We start from the raw sequence: 19949 nt of genomic DNA, 5'->3' as shown, positions 1-19949 counted from the left end.
TGGAAAGAGTGTTATGTTTTTACTCTATCTATCTTTGATCCCTTCCCCCATAGCATTGTTGGACAGAAGCGGTAATGAACAGGTAGATGTGTGTGAGCCACTGCTCCAGTGCTTGTGATAACATCGCCCCCTGGTTGCTGGAGGCCTGAAGGGAAGATAATAGTCTTAATACTGCTGCCAGATAGAGGAGATTACCCTTAAATTCAAGTGGGAGAGCCCTGAGTTTAGAAGATTAGAGCTGAGCAAATAATTGATTTTTTGGTTTGGTGGCGGAATGGAAAAATCTGAAAATAATTTTGTTTTGAACTAAAACTGATTTTTTTCCCCATTTTTTCTTGCTGACACAACCTCCCTTCCCTCCCAAGTAATTCACTTGGGTTGATCTGAAAAGCCATTTTCTCGACAAAATGCCAGTTTGAAACACAATTTCATTTTGAAACGAAACGCTCTGAAAATGTCAAAACGAACCATTTCTGCATTTTCAAAACATTTTTACCTCATTTTTACCCGGCTGAAATGATTTGCTGAATTTGACCCACACTGGCAAATAGTTTCGGTTGCCCCAAAACTGCATTTTCTGGTGCATTTACTATTCGTCCGAAAAAGTGTGCTCGGCTCTAGTCCTTCGACTCCCTGTGCATGCATACAATCACGGTGTCCGTATGCAGCACGGCCCACTTTACAGGAGCTATTATTTTGGTTGCAAGTAGGAGTTTAATTCAGCAAAAGGGTCAGTTACAGTTTTCTAGGGTTGCAAGATCCCTTCCCATGCTCTGTACCTACAGTTTCATGGCATTTATTTTGGCCACTCAGCCAATGCGCTTGACAGTTTAAAGTCTGAATGGAGATAAGGCAATACATGATGGTTCCTTTAAATGAAAATGACTGGCAGCTTGAAGATATGGCTATCTACTTGCTAGATAAATAATTGACTAAAGAAGAGAGAAAACTTAATCTTCAGTAAACGTGCACAAGCTTTCTGGTAAGACATTCTTCTACCAACTTCTGAGGTGTCCCATATTTAAATAGCGTTGGCACTGCAGTTGGTTTCAGATTCTTTCTGAACTCATTGCTGGGGTCGTTCCAGTAGGCTCTGCTTCCCGCTTGGCAGTAGATGAATACAGATCCATCAGGCAGGCTATTTAATTCACTCCGCACAACTGGTTCAGCAGTGATGCGGTCCGGGCACCAGCTCCTGCCCTGGTTATCCTTGTCCCCGCAGAACAAGGTGAAGACGGGCCGACCGCGGTTCTGCTGGGCCGCCTGCACGAACTCGCTATAGCCCCGCCCCGCCCTCTCCGCCCAGCCCATGGCCCCGCTGCATTGCTGGGCAGAAGCACAGTTAGCACAAGATGTGTCTACCCCAAAATGCTTGCAAGTTGGAGGTCATAAAAGACAAGGAACTTTATTTTGCTTCTGTATTTCCCCTCGGCACGCTCCAGCGTGGGGTCCTATGTGACAATGCTGGGAACGACAGAAACTCTGGGGGAGGGAGTTTGCCTTAGCAGCTGTCTGAATGAAATGGAACAGGTAAGTTGGCTAGCGAACGCACACGGATTGAAAGGCTGCTCTGTTAAATTGCAGAGTCCCTGCTCTTCACATAGGCCAGGGTCAAGCCACTTTACTGAATCCAGCTCTAGGACTGCCCCACTTCCTCAGCACCAAGGGGACTGTTCAGTAGGACTCCTCCCATCAGCAGAGCAACAGCACTTTCATGAGTGTATCAGGAGACGTCCACACTGCACATTAAGCCTGACTCCGGTCTGAGCCCACAAATCAGTCTGACTCAGGTCAGCAGGGACTCAGTACCTACATCCTGGGACCATGCTGGGAGGGGTGGGTCAGAACCCGAGTCCCACTGTGACTCAGGTTCAAGCCCTGTCATTTTGCAGTGTGGACACAACTCAAGCCGCAGACCTGCATCAGAAGGTCTGCATAGCGCAGTACCGACATGTCAGCATGCCTGTAGGACCTAGGCACAGCGACTGTAAACCCAGGTTTCCAGTGCAGTGTGGGCGCTCACTGGTGGTTGGCCCCTCAACCTGAGTACTGGGGTTAGTCGAGCCCAGGTGTGAGCATCCTCTACTGCAAAGCCCCTCCTGCACTGCTGTGTCCTCACTGCCTCTGCACTCGCCCATGTGTGTGGGGGCATGTCCCATGGCACCTTGGGCTGAGACGTTCTAGGATTCCTGCCCAGTCAACTTTGGGAGAACTTGTCTGTCCTTGGGGGGGATTGTGGGAAGGCACTGGAGGACTTTCAGCACGGGAATGATTTAGCCTATCCTCACAGCAAGGTGGGCAAGTTCCTGCCCGAGTTAAAGCAGAGCCAGGGCTCTAACCCCTCAGCTATCCTGGGCTTAGAGCACCTCCAAACCCAGGTCAGAGGTCAGTGTGTATGTGTGGCTGCTACGAGGAGGTGAAGGTTAAAATCCAGGTCAGAGTCAGGTTAACTGTGCAGTGTAGACTGTGACGGGGTCGGGCCAGATGGCTATAGGAGAATAATAGAAGGCAGATATATTAGCCCCAGGCTAAGTAGGTCCCTTTTCCCTGGGTAAGGTAACAGGGAAGGTTCCAGAACAATCAGGAACCTTCTGGAGACAATTAAGACGGGCTGATTAGAACACCTGCAGCCAATCAAGAAGCTGCTAGAATCAATTAAGGAAGGCTAATCAGGGCACCTGGGTTTTAAAAAGGAGCTCACTTCAGTTTGTGGTGTGCGTGTGAGGAGCTGGGAGCAAGAGGCACTAGGAGCTGAGAGTGAGAACGCGGACTGTTGGAGGACTGAGGAATACAAGCATCATCAGACACCAGGAGGAAGGTCCTATGGTGAGGATAAAGAAGGTGTTGGGAGGAGGCCATGGGGAAGTAGCCCAGGGAGTTGTAGCTGTCACACAACTGTTCCAGGAGGCACTCTAGACAGCTGCATTCCACAGGGCCCTGGGCTGGAACCCGGAGTAGAGGGTGGGCCCAGGTTCCCCCCAAACCTCCCAACTCCTGTTCAGACACAGGAGGAGTTGACCGGGACTGTGGGTTCAGAAAAACGGCCAAGCTGAGGGCTGCCGTGAAGCTCCAAGGCGAGCAAATCCGCCAATAAGCGCAAGACCCACCAAGGTAGAGCAGGAACCTTGTCACGAGACATAACCAACCCTAAGAGGACAAATCAGTGGCTTTGGTCTGTAGTTTTGGATGCAGCCGGGACATGGGACCCTCCCCAGCCCTCTCTCAAATACATTGCTACAAACACTTCCCATTACCCCAGCTGGGTAGGTTACCCTGGCTCAATAACACCAGGCCACAAGGTCACACCCAGCCCTTTCTCAGGGTCACATTCCTATCGACTTCAGGGAAAGGATATGGTCGCTAGGAGTTAGCCCAAGGGTGGGCAAACTTTTTGGCCCAAGGGCCACATCTGTGTATGGAAATTGTATGGTGGGTCATGAATGCTCACGAAATTGGGGGTTGGCGTACAGAAAGGGGTGGGGGCTCCAGCTGGGGGTGCGAGCTCTGGCATCGGGTTGGGGATGAGGGGTTGGGGGTGCAGGAGGGTGCTCCGGGATGGGACCAAGGGGTTCGGAGGGCGGGAGAGGAATTAGAGCTGGGGCAGGGGGTTGGGGCGCAGGAGGGAGCCAGAGATGCAGGCTCCAGAGGGAGCTTACCTCAAGCAGCTCCCAGAACCAGCAGCAAGTCCCCCCTCCGGCTCCTACGCAGAGGCACGGCCAGGTGACTCTGTGTGCTGCCCTGTCACTTGGGGTGGGGACAGTGTGCGGAGCCCCCTGGCTGCTCCTACACGTAGGAGCCGGAGCAGGGACATGCCACTGCTTCTAGCAGTTGCGTGGAGCGGGGCAAGCCCCCGACCCTGCTCCCTGACGGGAGCTCAAGGGCCAGATTAAAACGTCTGGTGGGCCAGACGTGGCCCCTGGGCCGTAACAACATTGTGCTCAGTGCCTAGATACGACAGTGATGGGCACCCTAGAAACACCCCAATCAATTGGTCCACATACAGCCTTTTACGTCTTCTAAGCCATTTACAAACAGCAGCCCCAGATCTCCACAGCCTTCCCTGGGTGCTAAGGCAGCTTTGGCATCCCCATTTCACAGGCAGGGAGAGGAGGAGGAGGATAGATGTAGTGCCCATCTTTAAAAAAGGTAAGAAGGAGGATCCAGGGAATTACAGGACAGTCAGCCTCACCTCAGTCCCTGGAAAAATCATGGAGCAGGTCCTCAAGGAATCAATTCTGAAGCACTTAGAGGAGAGGAAAGTGATCAGGAACAGTCAGCATGGATTCACCAAGGGCAAGTCATGCCTGACTAATCTAATTGCTTTCTATGACGAGATAACTGGCTCTGTGGAGGAGGGGAAAGCAGTGGATATGTTATTCCTTGACTTTAGCAAAGCTTTTCATAGATTCATAGATACTAAGGTCAGAAGGGACCATTATGATTGTCTAGTCTGACCTCCTGCACAACGCAGGCCACAGAATCTTACCCACCCACTCCTGCGAAAAACCTCACCTGAGCTATTGAAGTCCTCAAATCGTGGTTTAAAGACTTCAAGGAGCAGAGACTCCTCCAGCAAGTGACCTGTGCCCCATGCTACATGGTCTCCCACAGTATTCTTGCCAGCAAGTTAAAGAAGTATGGGCTGGATGAATGGACTATAAAGTGGATAAAAAGCTGGCTAGATCATCGGGCTCCACGGGTAATGATCAATGGCTCCATGTCTAGCTGGCAGCCAGTATCAAGTGGAGTGCCCCAAGGGTCGGTCCTTGGGCCGGTTTTGTATAGTATCTTCATTAATGCTCTGGAGGATGGCGTGGATTGCACCCTCAGCAAGTTTGCAGATAACACTAAACTGGGAGGAGAGGTAGATACGCTGGAGGGCAGGAATAGGATACAGAGGGACCTAGACAAATTAGAGGACTGGGCCAAAAGAAATCTGATGAGGTTCAACAAGGACAAGTGCAGAGTCCTGCACTTAGGATGGAAGAATCCAATCCACCGCTCAGACTAGGGACCGAATGGCTCGGCAGCAGTTCTGCAGAAAAGGACCTAGTGGTTACAGTGGACGAGAAGCTGGATATGAATCAACAGTTTGCCCTTGTTGCCAAGAAGGCCAATGGCATTTTGGGATGTATAAGTAGGGGCATTGCCAGCAGATCAAGGGACGTGATCGTTCCCCTCTATTCGACATTGGTGAGGCCTCATCTGGAGTACTGTGTCCAGTTTTGGGCCCCACACTACAAGAAGGATGTGAAAAAATTGGAAAACGTCCAGCAGAGGGCAACAAAAATGATTAGGGGACTGGAACATATGACTTATGAGGAGAGGCAGAGGGAACTGGGATTGTTTAGTCTGCGGAAGAGAAGAATGAGGGGGGATTTGATAGCTGCTTTCAACTATCTGAAAGGGGGTTCCAAAGAAGATGGATCTAGACTGTTCTCAGTGGTAGCGGATGACAGAACTAGAAGTAATGGTCTCAAGTTGCAGTGGGGAGGTTTAGGTTGGATATTAGGGAAAACGTTTTCACCAGGAGGGTGGTGAAGCACTGGAATGGGTTACCTAGGGAGGTGGTGGAATCTCCTTCCTTAGAAGTTTTTAAGGTCAGGTTTGACAAAGCCCTGGCTGGGATGATTTAGTTGGGGTTGGTCCTGCTTTGAGCAGGGGGTTGGACTAGATGACCTCCTGAGGTCCCTTCCGACCCTGATATTCAATGATTCTATGATTCTATGAGAGTGAGGAAGCCCAGGGCCTGATGTTATGCTCTGACGTCAGGAGACTGAGTTGGGCCTGGGCGTTCTGGTTGCTCAGGGACTGGGAGACTCGGGCGTCCAATGCCACAGAGCAAGGCGGCGCAAGAGATGGTACGGGAATTCTGTACCCTGCTGGCTTCCAGTTCCGGGCTAAGGCAACTAGGCCACGCCTGCCAGGCCGTTGTCCCATTCCCACAGCACATGTGGGCTAGGGGACATGTGTGTCTGGTACGATGTGGTCCATAAAGAAATCCCAAAGGTGGGCCCAGTCTGGAAACTCCCTCACGAGGAGCTTCTCAAAGCCCAGCTGGGCTTCGATGGGGTTAAAAGCCACCAGTTCGATGCCTTCTGCAGGCTCCGAAGCTCCAGCCTCCACCAGGCCTCCCACAAGCTGCGCACTGAGCGTATCCCAGAGACTTTTCCCACAAAGGCTTCATATGTGGAGCTGGTGCAGCTCACGTGTCCTCAGGCTGGATCCCACGTGCTTCCCGCATGGCTTGCACTGCCACGTGTGGGGGAGGAGGTGGTTTAAAGGGCAGCTCTCCTACCTGTACGCACTTTAGCTGAAGTTGACGGTTAGCATTTTAGCACCTTACAAGCACGCTGTCCTCAGACACCTCCCAGTCTCAATGAATCTGTCTTTGCAGCCCCACTGCGACGCAGGGCAGAGCTGTTATCCCCATTCTACAGAGGGGAAACTGAGGCACAGAGTAGGAATGACCCCTCCCCCCGCTTTCTGGAGTCCCAGTCTAATGTCTCAGCCTGCTGTGATCTGTACAACACTCGCAGTCTTGGTACACCCCCCGTGACCTAATGGGGCATTGCAGCTGCTCTGCCTCAGTTTCCCTATTGGTCATATTTGACCTATTAATGCCATAGTGGTGGCTTGACCACCCCCCCCCCCCCCGTCAAGTCTCCTTAAACTGTTTAACGCTTCCCGGGGTAACAGAGTCAATAGAGATACTTCAGCAAAACAAAATGCAGAACCAAATGATTCCTCCACCCAGCTGAGCTCCTGGTCCTTGGTCGGCCCTCTCCTCTCCAGCCAGCCTCTCCTGGCTGGGGTCTGTCTCCCTGGTTTCTCAGGGGCTCCTGCAGGAGCTTTCCTGCTTTCTGCCGCCCCTTCCGCTCTCCACTGTTCAGCTCTCTTTCTTTTAGGTCCTATAGCCTGTCCAGAGGTTAACGGAACAGAGCTGACTGGCCAAAAACCTCATGTCCCCGGAAAGGGGCAGGGCCTCCCTGTCACGCAGTCCTTTAGCTCTAAGCCCTTAGAGCAAGGGGACGGTGACTCTCTCTCCCTAGAGAGAGGACAGCTGTGCGACTGATTTGGTGCAACATCTGACATGGATCTGAGGAGGAGAACTCTGCAGGGTCAGCCATCCGTCCCCACTGCCCACCGGCTCCGGAGGGACGATATTACCCATCCACCAGCTCTCTCTCTCTCTCTCTGCTTATTCTCCCACCGAAGTGGGGCGTTTTCCCAGGCAAACAGGTCACGTTTGGTAACCAAGGCCCACTGGTCCGTAGCTTACAAAGAGTGACTGAAGGGGCTTCATAACTGGTTCGTCGATTGTTAACGAGTCCAGCAGGCCAACTGGTTGCTCAGAACCATGCGTTATAAAAGCATCGATAGCAGCTGCCGCTGAGCTGCTTACATACTACTCCCGGCTGAAACACGCTGATAACGAGGAGTCATCCTTGATTAACTCTTTATAAGCCACTAATAAACGGCACCTGACCGTGAAGCGGGACCATAGCGAGTCTACAGAGTAACCAGCCCTGACTTTCCGCTCTCTCTTCTCCCCCCACCCCACCCTGTCGTCTTTTTGGAAAAGGAGTCCTTTATTTTTATTAGAAATTTCCGGTTATTTCTAAACTATACGTAACATGGAGTTAAGCCTCAATTCAGCCATGCATTTAAGCCCTTGCTTGGTCAAGCACATGCTTAAAACAACTTCAGTGGGATTTCAGAACCTGCTTCAAGATAAGCAGGTGTTTATGTGCTTTGCTGAACTGGGGGCTGAGCACCGGTGAAAGGGGAGTACGCAGCGCTGAAGCTTTCCTCTCCCGGAACGGGGGCAGCGTAAGCTTCCCTGCCCTGAACTGCCTCTTCCTGAAAGTGGTGCGAACTCGGCCTTTCGGCTGCTAGGGCAGCCCGGGGATGCCGCTGCTTCGTCCCAACCACGGAGGGGCGTGTTGAGCTGCGCTGTGTGGCCACCTGTCCATGCGGAAATGGAGTGAGACCACCCACTCGATTCACACAGGCCACCCAGTCACTGTTAGACAGTCAGGCTTTTCATTCGTTCCTAGGATCCCTCGACGCCCACCCGTTCCCACGAGGGAAATCGGGGGCGACGGGTTTCAGTAGCTCTTGCTAAGCCTGGACACTGCAGAGTCCGGAGAGCTGGGTGGCCGGTCAGACGGGCGCCAACAAAACAATCCAGCCGGACCGACTGCAGGGACAGTTTCCTCCAGCAAGGCTGGGATCTACCTCCCAGCTCTCGCTTTCAGCTGGAAGGGCGTTGCAACCGCTGGACAAAGGGGCAGCCGGACAATAGCCGCATTTATACCATGCTGGCATGCAGCTCTCGCAGCGAGATCGTTCAGCCGGTAGCGGTGGGCTGAGCCGGCCGTGCCCAGTACTGGATCCCACCAGTGTAGGAATGGGCGGGTCAGATTTCCACCAGCCTTGATTTTCCCAGGGATCTGGATCCACTTGGATCTGAAACTCAGAAAACAGCTCTAGTTTGGAACACCCAGAGGGCTTTCAATCTGGAGTGCGAGTTTGGGCCGTCTCTCACAGGTATAGGCTCTGACGTAGTAGGACAGGTTAGATCCTCTCTCTGCGCTCATTACAGAGCGTAATTTAATTGTTTGCATAGATACTGACAAAAAGGTGTAATAATTCTGCTTGCTGAGTTCATGGAGGCGTGTGCGCTGTGTATTCTTCATGGAGACTCGAATCCAGTTCCTGACTCTGCCACAGACTCCACGTGTGACCTTGGGCAAGTCACGTCCCTGCTCTGTGCCTCAGTTTCCCCTCCTGCCATGTGTCTGTCTTGCCTATTTAGAATGTAAGCTCTTTGAGCCAGTGACTTTCCCTTCTATGGGTCTGTATGGCCCCTAGCAGAATGGGGGCCCTGATCTCAGCTGGGACCTTTAGGTTCTAGTATAATACAAATATTAATTTCGAAAGGCTCAGTTCAGAGACTGGGTGAAAGATTGGGGCATCCCCATCTTGCCAGTACATTTTTCAAACACAAGAGCTATGCAGCAGCAACGAGAGCTTGTGGCCAGATGAGCAGAAGGAGCTAGAACGACATGTGTTTTCGCTTACGTGACGGCAGTGACTATCCGTCAGTGCTGAGCCTTTTGCTCAGAAATGATCATCGAAATACCTTGCATATTAGGAGCGTGACTTGGCCTGATTCCTCTGGATGCATTGGCGAGTAACTGCCACACATCACAGCGGAGATCTCATTAAAAGGATGTCATCGAGTCAATTGTATCCAGGTCTGGGGAAGCTCGCAGGCAAGTTCTGTCACCCGAAGGATGGATCAGCCTTCTCTAATGCCAAAAGCCATAACTGCTGGCACAGAGGAGATGGAAGAGATCTTTGCTGTCACCCGCAAGTCCTGGCCAAATCCCAAACCAAGGAATGACATTTGGCTTCCCTCAATTGCCCCTCCTCTTTCACATGGAGACTGTCGTTTTCTTTGCCACTTCCTGTCCTAAACCTGCTGCTTTGTGTTATTAAAGAAGCGGCTACGTTCTACTCCACATGCAGCTGCTTTTCGGTGGGGAAGGAAAAGCACCAGAGAAACGTGAAATAATTGGCCCAGCTCCTGTTGAAGGGAGTTGCAGAACTCCCCTGGATTTCAGTGCCACAGCCTCCATGCTGCAGTGGGTGGGGAAGGGGTGGAGGGGGTCACATGCTGCAGAGGGAGGGGGAGAGGTTGGGGAAAGAGGGTCCTTTGTCTTCCCATTGAGACACAAGCATTTCTCGCAAATGACCCAGTGGCTCAAGCCCTACGCTGGACACCTGGGTTCTATTCTGGCTCTGATGGGTGACCTTGGGCACCTCACTTTAACCTCTCTGCGCCTCACTTTCCCCATCCATAAAATGTGAAATAATGACACTGTCCCTCCTTTGAGATCTACAGCTTATGGGCTTGATTCAGCACTCTCCGGCACCCTGTGCAGCCATTCACACCAGTGCTAAATGCCACCATTATGGTTTGAGAGCAGTTTCGCACCCTGGTGTGACTGGACAAGGAGTGCTGAGTATTACTCTAACCTGCAGCCGGGAGAGCTGCAGAACCTCAAGGCAAACAGCCTTCCACCGGCTGCACTTCACTGGAAATGTTTATGCTCCACTCCGGCAGAATACACAGGGTTAGCTCCACTGAGGGGAATTAGCCACTGGAACAATTGACGGAGGGTCAAGTCTCCATCGCTGGCCATTTTGAACTCCAGATTGGATGTTTTTTTAAAAGGCCAGCTCTAGCTCAAGCTGGAATTCTTTGGGGAAGTGATCTGGCCTGGGTGATCACCGTAGTCACTTCTGGCCTGGAATCTACAAATCCACGAACCCTCGGCTGGTGGAAACTGGCCCACTCCCTTGACTTCACTGGCGTGACAATGCTGGATGCCATGGGCAGCGGGTAGCATAGGCAAGGGAAGGCTGTGCCTCCCCAAACAGCCTGGCGTAGCCCCGCCCACGCTTCGCCCCCAGTCCTCCTGCCTGCTTCCAATCCCCTTCCTGCTGTTCTGGGGCTGACAGGTCGGGGCAGGCAGGCTGGGACTGGTGCGCACAAGGCCCAGGGCTGGGGGCTCTGGGACTGCGGCGCCCAACCGGCACTCCAGGGCTGGGGGCGCTCCGGCCCTGCCACCCGCTTGCCCAGCGCTGGGGCTGGAGACATGCCCCGGCCAGTGGCCGCAGTGTCTGTGTGTGCTCTGGGCTCCAGTGGAGGGAGGGGGCAGAAGGGCGGGGGGGCGCCTCGGGCAGGGCGAGGGGTCGGGGGCTAGCCTCCCCCAGCGGCGCGTTCCCCTGCCGCCCATGCTTGACACTCTGTGAAGATCTGGACCGCTGAGTTGATTGGTAATGTAGCCCGTGGGTGGAACACGGTATGTGGAAGTGGGCTGAGAAAACTAGAAAACGCAGGAGAAGGAGCTGGGGAATTTCTTTATAAATCCTTGAAACTTGGTGTCAACCTGGTTCACTCCAAAGGCAAGTCATTTGCTCTTTAGTAGCATTTTGCGTGAGCCCGGGGTCACTCCTCTCCAGCAGGGATGGAGCAGTCTCCAGAGAGGGGGGATGACTTCACTAGAGGCAGAGAAATCACGCCCGCCCCCCGGCTCAGGGTTCTAACAAGCTGCAGGGCTGCTGGGATTCCCCTTCTGCTGGGGAAATGCAGCTCATCCCAAGCCGGCGAATGCCTGCAGACAGCAGTGCTGACCCAGATAACAGTCCGCAAGCGGACGGCTCCAGGACTGGCAGGGTGAGAGATGGGGAAGAGGTGCTGAGCGCACCGGTCTATTTCGGACGGTTGCAAGGAGCATGTGGGCACACTCAGTCTCTCCTGTGGAATACCCAGGGTGGAAGGCACGCAGGGCAGAGAACGGGGGTGCACATTCTTCTGGATCTAAACCTTCCCCCTACCCCCAGCCTCCTGGCGATGATTTTAGCAGGGGTGTCTAACGCATCCTCGCTTTAATGAGACTAACAGAGATAGAGAAAAACAGTAGCAATCTGCTTCTGAACTCAGAAATCCAACACTGATTGGTTCTGGCCTGGGGCTATTAGCCCCAGGGACCCTCCCTCATCTAATTGTCTCATTTGCATAATTTTGCATACAGCCTTCGGGGAAGGATTTCAAAGGGAAGGTTTGCCTGGTTCTTGGATTCCCCCCCGTAAATTTCATTTGAAAGTAAGATTATTATTTTTTTGAATGTTTGTCTTAATGGGATTTCACCCCCTCCAACAAGAGGAAGAGGGTTTAAAAATAATCATAAATAAAAGTCGCAATGGGCTTGGCAGAGAGCCAGGGGCAGGAAGTCGGAGCTGGGTCTGGCAGGACTAAAGATATTTATACTTCAGTCCAACAAGGAACAAGTGTCTAACCTGAAGGAGGCAAATGCTTCGATTAAACTCCCCGCTGGGACTATCCCCAAGCTTAAAATTAGGTGTGTGCTTATTCACAGAGTCACAGATATTCAGGCCAGAAGGAAGCGTTAGATGATCTGGTCTGATCTCCTGTCTAACGCAAGGTGGAGAATTTCACCCAGTTACCCCGGTGTTGACCCACTGAGTTGTGTCTGACGACAGCACGTCTTCCGGAAAGGCAACCAAAGCCTGGTCTACTCTGAAAAGGTCGGTTGACCTAACTACGTCACTACTCACACCCCCGAGAGACCCAAGCCCTGGTGCAGCCGCTGCTAGGTCGATGGAAGAGTTCTCACAAGGGGGTGGATTTACTACAGGGACGGAAAACCCCCTTCCTGCGCCACAGTGCCCCAGCGGAGCGCTTTCAGTGTAAACAGACCCCGAGCCCGGATTTGAAGACATCAAGAGATGGAGAATCCGCCACTTTCCCGGGGCAGGGGGCTGTCCCCATGGTTAAACACCCGCTCTGTTCAAAACTGCTGCCTTCTTTCTAATGGGAATGTGGCTGGCTTCAGCTCCCAGCCGTTGGGTCTTGTTGGGCCTGTCTCTGCTAGATTAGATCAGTGCCCAGAATTTTCTCCCTGAGTAGGTAGAAATGCCCTGTCATCAAGTCGCCTTCTCCACCTTCTTTCTGAGAAGCTAACCAGATGGAGTTAAGTCTCCCACTGTGGGGCATTTTCTCCAGCCCTCGAACGGTTTTTGTGTTGCTTTTCTGTGTCGTCCCCAGTGTTGCAACATAGCTTTTAAAGTGCGGACACCAGACCTGGTACTGGGGTTCCTGAACAAGGTGGGGACCAGGGGGCCATGACCCCATCACTCTTTTCCTGCCCTAAAGGCAGGGGATGATGGGACAGGCAGCTGGGCTCTCAGATCCTGGGCAGGGCTAGCAGCAAGGGCAGTTAGCAAGATACTGTTATCACAGTCACTTTCCTACAGGCCTGATCCAAACCCACTGGAATCAGGCTCCCGTTGACTTCACCGGGTTTCAGACTGGGCCCTATATTCCTGCTCCTGCACACTTAGAATCATAGAATCTCAGGGTTGGAAGGGACCTCAGGAGGTCATCTAGTCCAACCCCCTGCTCAAAGCAGGACCAATCCCCAATTTTTGCCCCAGATCCCTAAATGGCCCCCTCAAGGATTGAACTCACAGCCCTGGGTTTACAAGGACAATGCTCAAACCACTGAGCTATTCCTCCCCTCAGAAGAACTTGGAGATGCTGGGGATTGAACCCAGGGCCTCATACATGCAAAGCATGCGCTCTACCACGGAGCTACATCCCCACTTGGGATGACTCACATGAGTAACAGATGCTGGGTCCGGCCCTGTCGCTGCACTATAAGCACCAGCCTGACCTCCCTCCTGCCCTTTCCTCTCTCGAAGGGTGAGTCCGGCTGTGGGAAGACTGTGTGCGACTTTCCCAGCGGGGCGAGCTGTGCTTTGGGGTCAAGGGCGGATCATCCTGTGGGGAGAAGGTTTGCCACCAGCTGGGCAACAGCCAGGCCTCTGGGCGCGCAGCTCTAGCCAGAGCTGTCTGAGTTCCTGTCTCCGCTCTCCGGGCGCAGGGTAAACCGCACGGCTGGGAATTCTGCAGGGCAGACAGGCGGCAGCCGTGTTCACCGCAAACTCTCCTAGCACGCTGGCTCCTAGCATCCGCCGTGGCTGCTGGAACCCCAAGGCAGACGCCCTGACTTAGGACCCCTAGCGAGGTTTAGGAGGGGGCTGCATGAGAAATTGTGTTGTGAGAAATTCAGCCGGATGCCAAGCTGAGTTGGGAGGGCCAGGGGGGAAAGCTGGGTGCCTTCGGAGCTCACCCGATTCCAGCGCTGTATGGAAGCAGAGCTGGCCTCCACCTACCCAAGGGATGCTCTCAGCTAGGCCCAGCTGCATCCACACACCCAAGAGGCTGTCGCAGCAGTCAGGAATGGGGAATGCACCCCATTTCCTCCTGCCACCTGTCCAACACCCCTCCGCATTACGGACTGAAGTAAATAGGATGAAATTCAATAAGGACAAATGCTGAGGACACGGACGGGGGACAGGAGAAACACCCATAACACCTAACAGCCTGGCGCCGAGGGCACTGATGGGGGACGAGAGAGGGCTGGGTTCAAGTCCCGGCTCCAAACCAGGCACAGTTGGGACTGAACCTGGTTCGCTGTGATGGGCTGGAAACTAGCGAAAGGGGGGTCAGGGAGAACTCTGGGCCTGGGAACCCCCCACCCCACCACCGCAACCCTCCTGGGCACACTCCCGTTGGAGGACGGTGGGACCTACCTGCGAGGTGTCTCAGCCCAGCCGGGTGGCGAGCAGAGGGAGGCAGCCCCGTGCTCATTGCTACAGAGGGGCCACACCAGGAGGGGCATCTCCCGCCGGAGGACGGCTGCGCAGGGCAGGGACTCCCGGCGTCGGGTTGCAAGGGACCAGGATGCAACGCGAGGAGGGGCGGAGTGGTCGGAAGGGACCCAGGGGAGGGTGGTAGCCGCAGGGCAGGTAGCAAACGCCGCCCGTCCAGTGCACAAGGGGGACCCTCGTTCAGAACCTGCTGCAGAGAGAAAGCCCGAGTTCCCCTACTCTAACCACTAGGTCAGGCTGCCGGCACAGATGCTAATGATGAGTGGGGGTTGGGTGCCCCACGTCCACAGTGAGTGCCCTCCCCACCAGGCTGTTGGCTACAATGGGGCTCTCTCTCCTTCTCCTTTTGATCAGACATTCCATCCCGGACCTGAGACGTTTTCCTCGGAACTGACCCTTTCCCGCAACAAGGGTCAGTTTCAATGGAAAACTCTACCAGCGGCCGGCAGGACCTCGAGGACAGGTGTCCCCTGAAAGACGGTACCTCCAGCTGGAGCACTGCCCCAGCGCGGGGGCCGCCCTGCCTCTGTTACAGCAGCAGCATCCATGGGGTTGAGGTTGGTGGCCTCCCAACCAAGTACCAGCTGGGCCCGATCCCGACCAGCCTGCTCTCCAGTTACCAGGGTGAGAGTACAGCCCTCTCTATGCGCTGGCGGTGAGTCACCGCTCTCCAGATGTCAGCTGAAGGAAGCACATTACTGAAGGTTTCCACTAAGGAAGCACCATCCCTTCCCAAACCCTAGAAAATGACAGAGGGATCAAATCGGGGTGTTTTCCAGGCTTTTCTGAGCCACAACTAAAACTTCACACACAATGACGTTTCCAAACAAACTCGGATTCTGGGTTGCTGACCCGTCTATAAAATAACCCCAGCCAGCCCATCCGCTCCACGACCACGGAGTCTCTCTGCGATCCGTCTCCACCCAGAGCTGGCAGAGGCTCACACAACCTGCCACCGCCCCAGTGCTGGCTCCAACGGGAGAGGAGAGGCAGCTGCGTGTGTTTGTTTTAATGGTGCCGGCTTTGGAGAAGGAAGCGGCGAAGAGACGGACGCGTCGCTCTGGTGCCATCCCCTCTGTGCCGCCATCACTGAAGACCCACAGACACATTAAGTGCCGCGGACAGATGCTGAAGTACCAGTGTTCTCTGAAATGGCAACGTTGCCTTTCCCCTGCGAGTCGCTCTGGACCGCCTTGGACCCATCTGGCCTGGACCCGTGTCCAGGAAGCACAGCGAGACCAATGGGTTGATGTAACCTTAAGGTCAGATGCCATGTGTTCCACAGGAAACCTTTACAGCAGTGATTCCCAGGTGGTGGCTCCAGCCCCTTCTGAGCCACTGCGCTTTCAGGCATCAATACCCCCTGTTAGTCATAGCCCTGGCCAGCACTTTTAAAGCTGCGTGTGGCTCTGCTGGCCACCTGAACCTTCGCTTGGGAGATCCCAGTGTAGGCACCGCTAGGAACCAGCCCCGCAGCTCCTTGACAGCCTGCTTCAAGCAATCATCTGCAGCTGAAATCACACGAGAATCACTTGCCAAGCCACCAGCACAAAGGACCTGGGGACTGGCGAATTTTTGCGAGGCCCAGTTCTCGGAGAGAAGACCCCTGGCCTCGTTTTGAACTCCCCACAACTTTATGACCCAGCCAGAGCTGCCGGAATGTGAAATGGCTCCTTGCATCAGGGGACTTTGGGGGCATGACGTCAACACAACACCACACACACACACAGCAAACCGATGACAGGCTAGTGCTGTCGCACTGCTGCCTGGCTAGCTCCACTTATCAGGGGTGGGAGGAGAAAAATGCTAAGCCCCGATGAATTTGATTTGATTGAGCTTTTACTCTGGCACGTCCAGCTCCGTTATATGGATTCCAAGGAGTTTGCTTCCCTGCTTTGTTTTGGGTTCGGGGGTGGGTTTGTTTAGAGCTGGGATCCTGGCCCGGCGTGACGTGCAGGAGCCCAATCAAACCATGCACCAGGCAAGCTCTGACTTGGAGCCAGCGTCCTGCGTTCTCCGAAGTGGCTGGCTGGGGAAGGGGCTGCCCTCCACTCAGCTGAAGGCAGTCCCAGAGGAGACGGCCAGACAGCCGTGCGTGCGGGCCAGAGAGGCATTGCGAGGTCTTGGAGGGCACAGGGAGGCTGGTGTCTGTGCATTTCCCTCCCCCGCCCCCCACGACAGGCTGGGCTAACTTGTACAGGATTTAACCCCTCGCGTGCTCAGCGGCAGCATGGCTAGGATGCTGGGAGAGGATGGTGCTCTGAAGGCAGCGTATTTCTGTCCCATAGCATAGGAGGCAACAGAAAGAGAAGGCCTGATGAACATCCCTCCCTTCACACCGTTCCCAGCCACACGAACCCCCTCCCATTCCCACAGCCCTGCTCCCGCTTCCCACCCCGATCTCACGACCCTCTCCCCTCCCCGACAGACCCCCACTCCCAATCCTGCAAACCACGCACCCTCCCGCTCCCATGAACCCCTCCTCCCAACCCAATCCTGCTGCTCCCCCCACCCCGTTCCTGGCCCCCTAGCCTCCCGGCGGCCTGCTCCCAGAGGGGTAGCATTAGGAAAGGCCTCAAGCTGGGTTCAGTGCGATACAAGGACACGACCCGACCCATCTCCTTTCACTCTCAATCCCACCTCCCACATCTCCACAGCTGGGAAAGAGGGTCCACCATCAGCCGCCTGCATGTGTCCCCGTAGACCCCAGCTTCACCGGCTACGCGCTGTGAATGGGAGGCCGGGAACTGGCTCAGGGATTTGTGAAGCAGGCACGGAGAAGCGAGGGCGGTGGCAGGGGAAGGAACAGGAGTGAGCCTCCAGCCAGCCATTAACGTAACCCACCCCACCTCTCCCCCCCGAATGGCACGCTGTCCCCCTCTAGTGGCCAGGCCACAGATAGAACTTTATGAGGCTTTTAGAGCCAAAGGCTGCAGGTTCAATTCCCACTGCCGACGACTGCCCCCGGGGCACTGTGTCCCATTCACAGCTGAGCTGCACAGAGCGAGGGCCCGGAAAGACCCTCATTCCCGAGGGAAATCCTAGAGCCCTGGTGCTGGCCGGCTGCATTTAGACCTTTCCCTGACAAGCAGGGGAGGGAAGCAGCTGGCGTGGCTGCTATTTCTCTTGCCTCATGGAATGAATGGAGGTTCTGAGCCATGGAATTCAGCTGACTCAGGCTGGGCAGGAAATGACAGTAACCTCTCACATCGGCCTGAGCTGCCCCGGGGAGGGGGTGAGTAACCCCAAACGGGGGCGGCCGTTAGTTTCTGTAAATCGGGAGGATGTTTAGTCAAGAGATGGCAGCGTACGCGGGGCCCCGGGCGAGCGAAGAGCAGAAATAACTCGGCTAACTGGCTCTCTGGGAGGCAGGCGCGTGACACCACTCCCACGCCGGGCTCTGCCGCCCTCCTGCTGCGTGCAAGGGATTCAAAGAAATAGAGACAACGGCCAGTTATTTCCTAATTCCCTTTGCCAAATTCACGTTCAGCTCTTCTGCTACCCCCACCTTTGGCTGGAGCCCCCAGACCCCCCTGCAATCTCTGCTGTGCTGGTAGAGTTTGAGGGGGATTCACACTGAATTGTGGCCCCTTTAAGCTACCCCCGACTCCTGGCAATACCCAGGCCCTATGGAGCCGCCCAGGCAGGTACATGGCCGCACAGCTCTATAATCTTCTCCCCCAACAAGAGAATCAGTGGAAGGGATGTGCCAGGAGTGTTCCGGGGTAAAAGGGAACGTGGCCAGCAGTTCATATGCACCGTCTATTCTGCATTGGCAGGAGGCCCCACAGGGGCTGGTGCAGCTGGGAGCAGAAGTCAGGGCTGCTATAAACCGCACTAGGGGTGAATCAGCCCCTGACTGTCCTGGCCCAAAGCCCAGCAGTGGTGCATTGATGAATGGGGGCTGGGGCCTTCGCATACTGAGTTCCCAAATTTTTCTTTCATGCATTAACTGTTATAACAGTGGATATCCATATACGTGTCCAGGCCCGCTTTGGATCTTGCTAAGTTCTTGGCCTCCGCAACATCCGGTGGCAATGAGTTCCACAGTCTAACTATGCATGGAGTGAAAAAGGATTTCCTTGTACCAGTTTTGAATTTGCCACCTTGCAGTTTCATTGAATATCCCTAACACCAAGCATGAGATGGTGCTAATTCCTGAATAACTTGGGCCTTAGCTGTCTCAAAGACCAGCTCTCCCCCAGCTGGCGTTGTGAGGGCAAACAACTTAATTAGTGGTCCCTTCTGACCGTAACCTCTATGATTGTATGCCCCATCACAGCAGTCACACTCTATCAACAAACTCTTCCAGTCTCTCCCTCTGGGATGGGAGCAACCAGCTGGGTGTCCTGGTAGGGTCCCTCGGCTTTGGAGTTTGCTGTGACGTGTCACAATTTGCATTCAGCGAGATCTAGGATGCAGAACAAGCTGCGTTTTTTCACACTGGTCCCGTCTAGATCAAGGCTCCTTGCCCCATCAGTAGTAGGAACAGAAGAGGCAGGGCTGTGTCTGACTGGTGCCCGTGGTGGGTACTGGTGGCAATATACGCTCAGCATAACCCAGCGATGGACCCAAAACACATAAATCCAAACCACAGAGACGTAAGAGTGTACAGCACTTTTACATCGGCCAGCTGCAGCTGCCAGAATCTGCCCTCCCCCTGTGTGTTTACATATTCCTGCTGCAATCGCTTCTTGAGCTGGGACCCTTTGCAGACCAGCCCCCTCCAGCTATGCAGCTAAGCTTGTCTCAGATGAATGCTGAGGTGTTCACGGCGCTACAGCTTGCGGGGAACACTGGCAACGTGAGTGCACGAAATGCAGAATTTCATTTTTCGCCCTCCAAAAATGCAAAGGAAATGAATATTTTTCACTTTCTTCAAAAATTGTCATGAACTTTTTTGGTGGAAAATTTGAAATGTGACAAAACAAAAACATTCCTTTTCAGCAGAAAACATTCTGGTAGTGTTTTCCGCTATTTTTGCTGCTGTTTGTTTTTTAAAAGGTTTTCGATTTGGCTTTTTTCCTACTTCACTTTTACAAACTTTTTTCCACCAGACATGGGGTGTGTGTATGTGGGGGGCAGATAAAAAAATGAAAGCGAGTGGGAAAAATCCCCCCAAATCACGACCACTGCGAACAAATAGGGGAAAAAATTAAAAATTATTATTTTTGTTTTGAAATTTTTAATGAAAAAACCCCCCATGCAATGGATATTTTCCAGAAAAAATTTAAGTTTGGCCAAAAAGCCATTTTTGTCAATGAAACTTTTGGATTTAAGTTTGCAAATTTGCAATGAAACTGGTGTTTTCAGCTGATTTCCCCCCAAATCAGGCGTCGTGTGGGGGAGGGTGGCTAAGTCTTCATTAGACTTTTGGGAGGTTCTTTCAAATCCCAAACTCACCGTGAAGCTGATGAACCCACAGAGGCCAAAGGCAACTTATAATGTTCCTCCAAAATGCTCCAACCCAAATGGCTGAGCTATGCAAAGATCACCCACAGCGAGGTATTGAAAGGGCCGTGTTGGTGGGACAGGCAGACTAGGAGTACTGTTCACCGGGTCTAGCTATCCTAGACTGATCTGACCCCCATGTAGTATCTAAGCAACTTCCAATCTATAATGTATTTAGGCAGGGCAAGGCTATTGTGTCCATTGTACAGATGGGAAACTGAGGCACA

The 19949-nt window shown here is 53.6% G+C and overlaps 1 protein-coding gene and 1 non-coding gene across 2 annotated transcripts in view; both read right to left on the bottom strand.

Moving 5' to 3' along the window:
- Nucleotides 1-19949, bottom strand: part of LOC102941819 (phosphatidylinositol 3-kinase regulatory subunit gamma) — a 346924-nt gene that overhangs the window by 210757 nt on the left and 116218 nt on the right. The gene's annotated exons all lie outside the window — the stretch shown is intronic.
- Nucleotides 13128-13199, bottom strand: TRNAA-UGC. The gene has a single exon. It is a non-coding gene; the product is annotated as a tRNA-Ala (tRNA).

This window comes from Chelonia mydas, chromosome 8 (assembly GCF_015237465.2).
Source record: "Chelonia mydas isolate rCheMyd1 chromosome 8, rCheMyd1.pri.v2, whole genome shotgun sequence".
NCBI lineage: Eukaryota > Metazoa > Chordata > Testudines > Cheloniidae > Chelonia > Chelonia mydas.
Note: the sequence above shows the minus strand (reverse complement) of the source record. Positions and strands in the feature narration are given on the sequence as shown.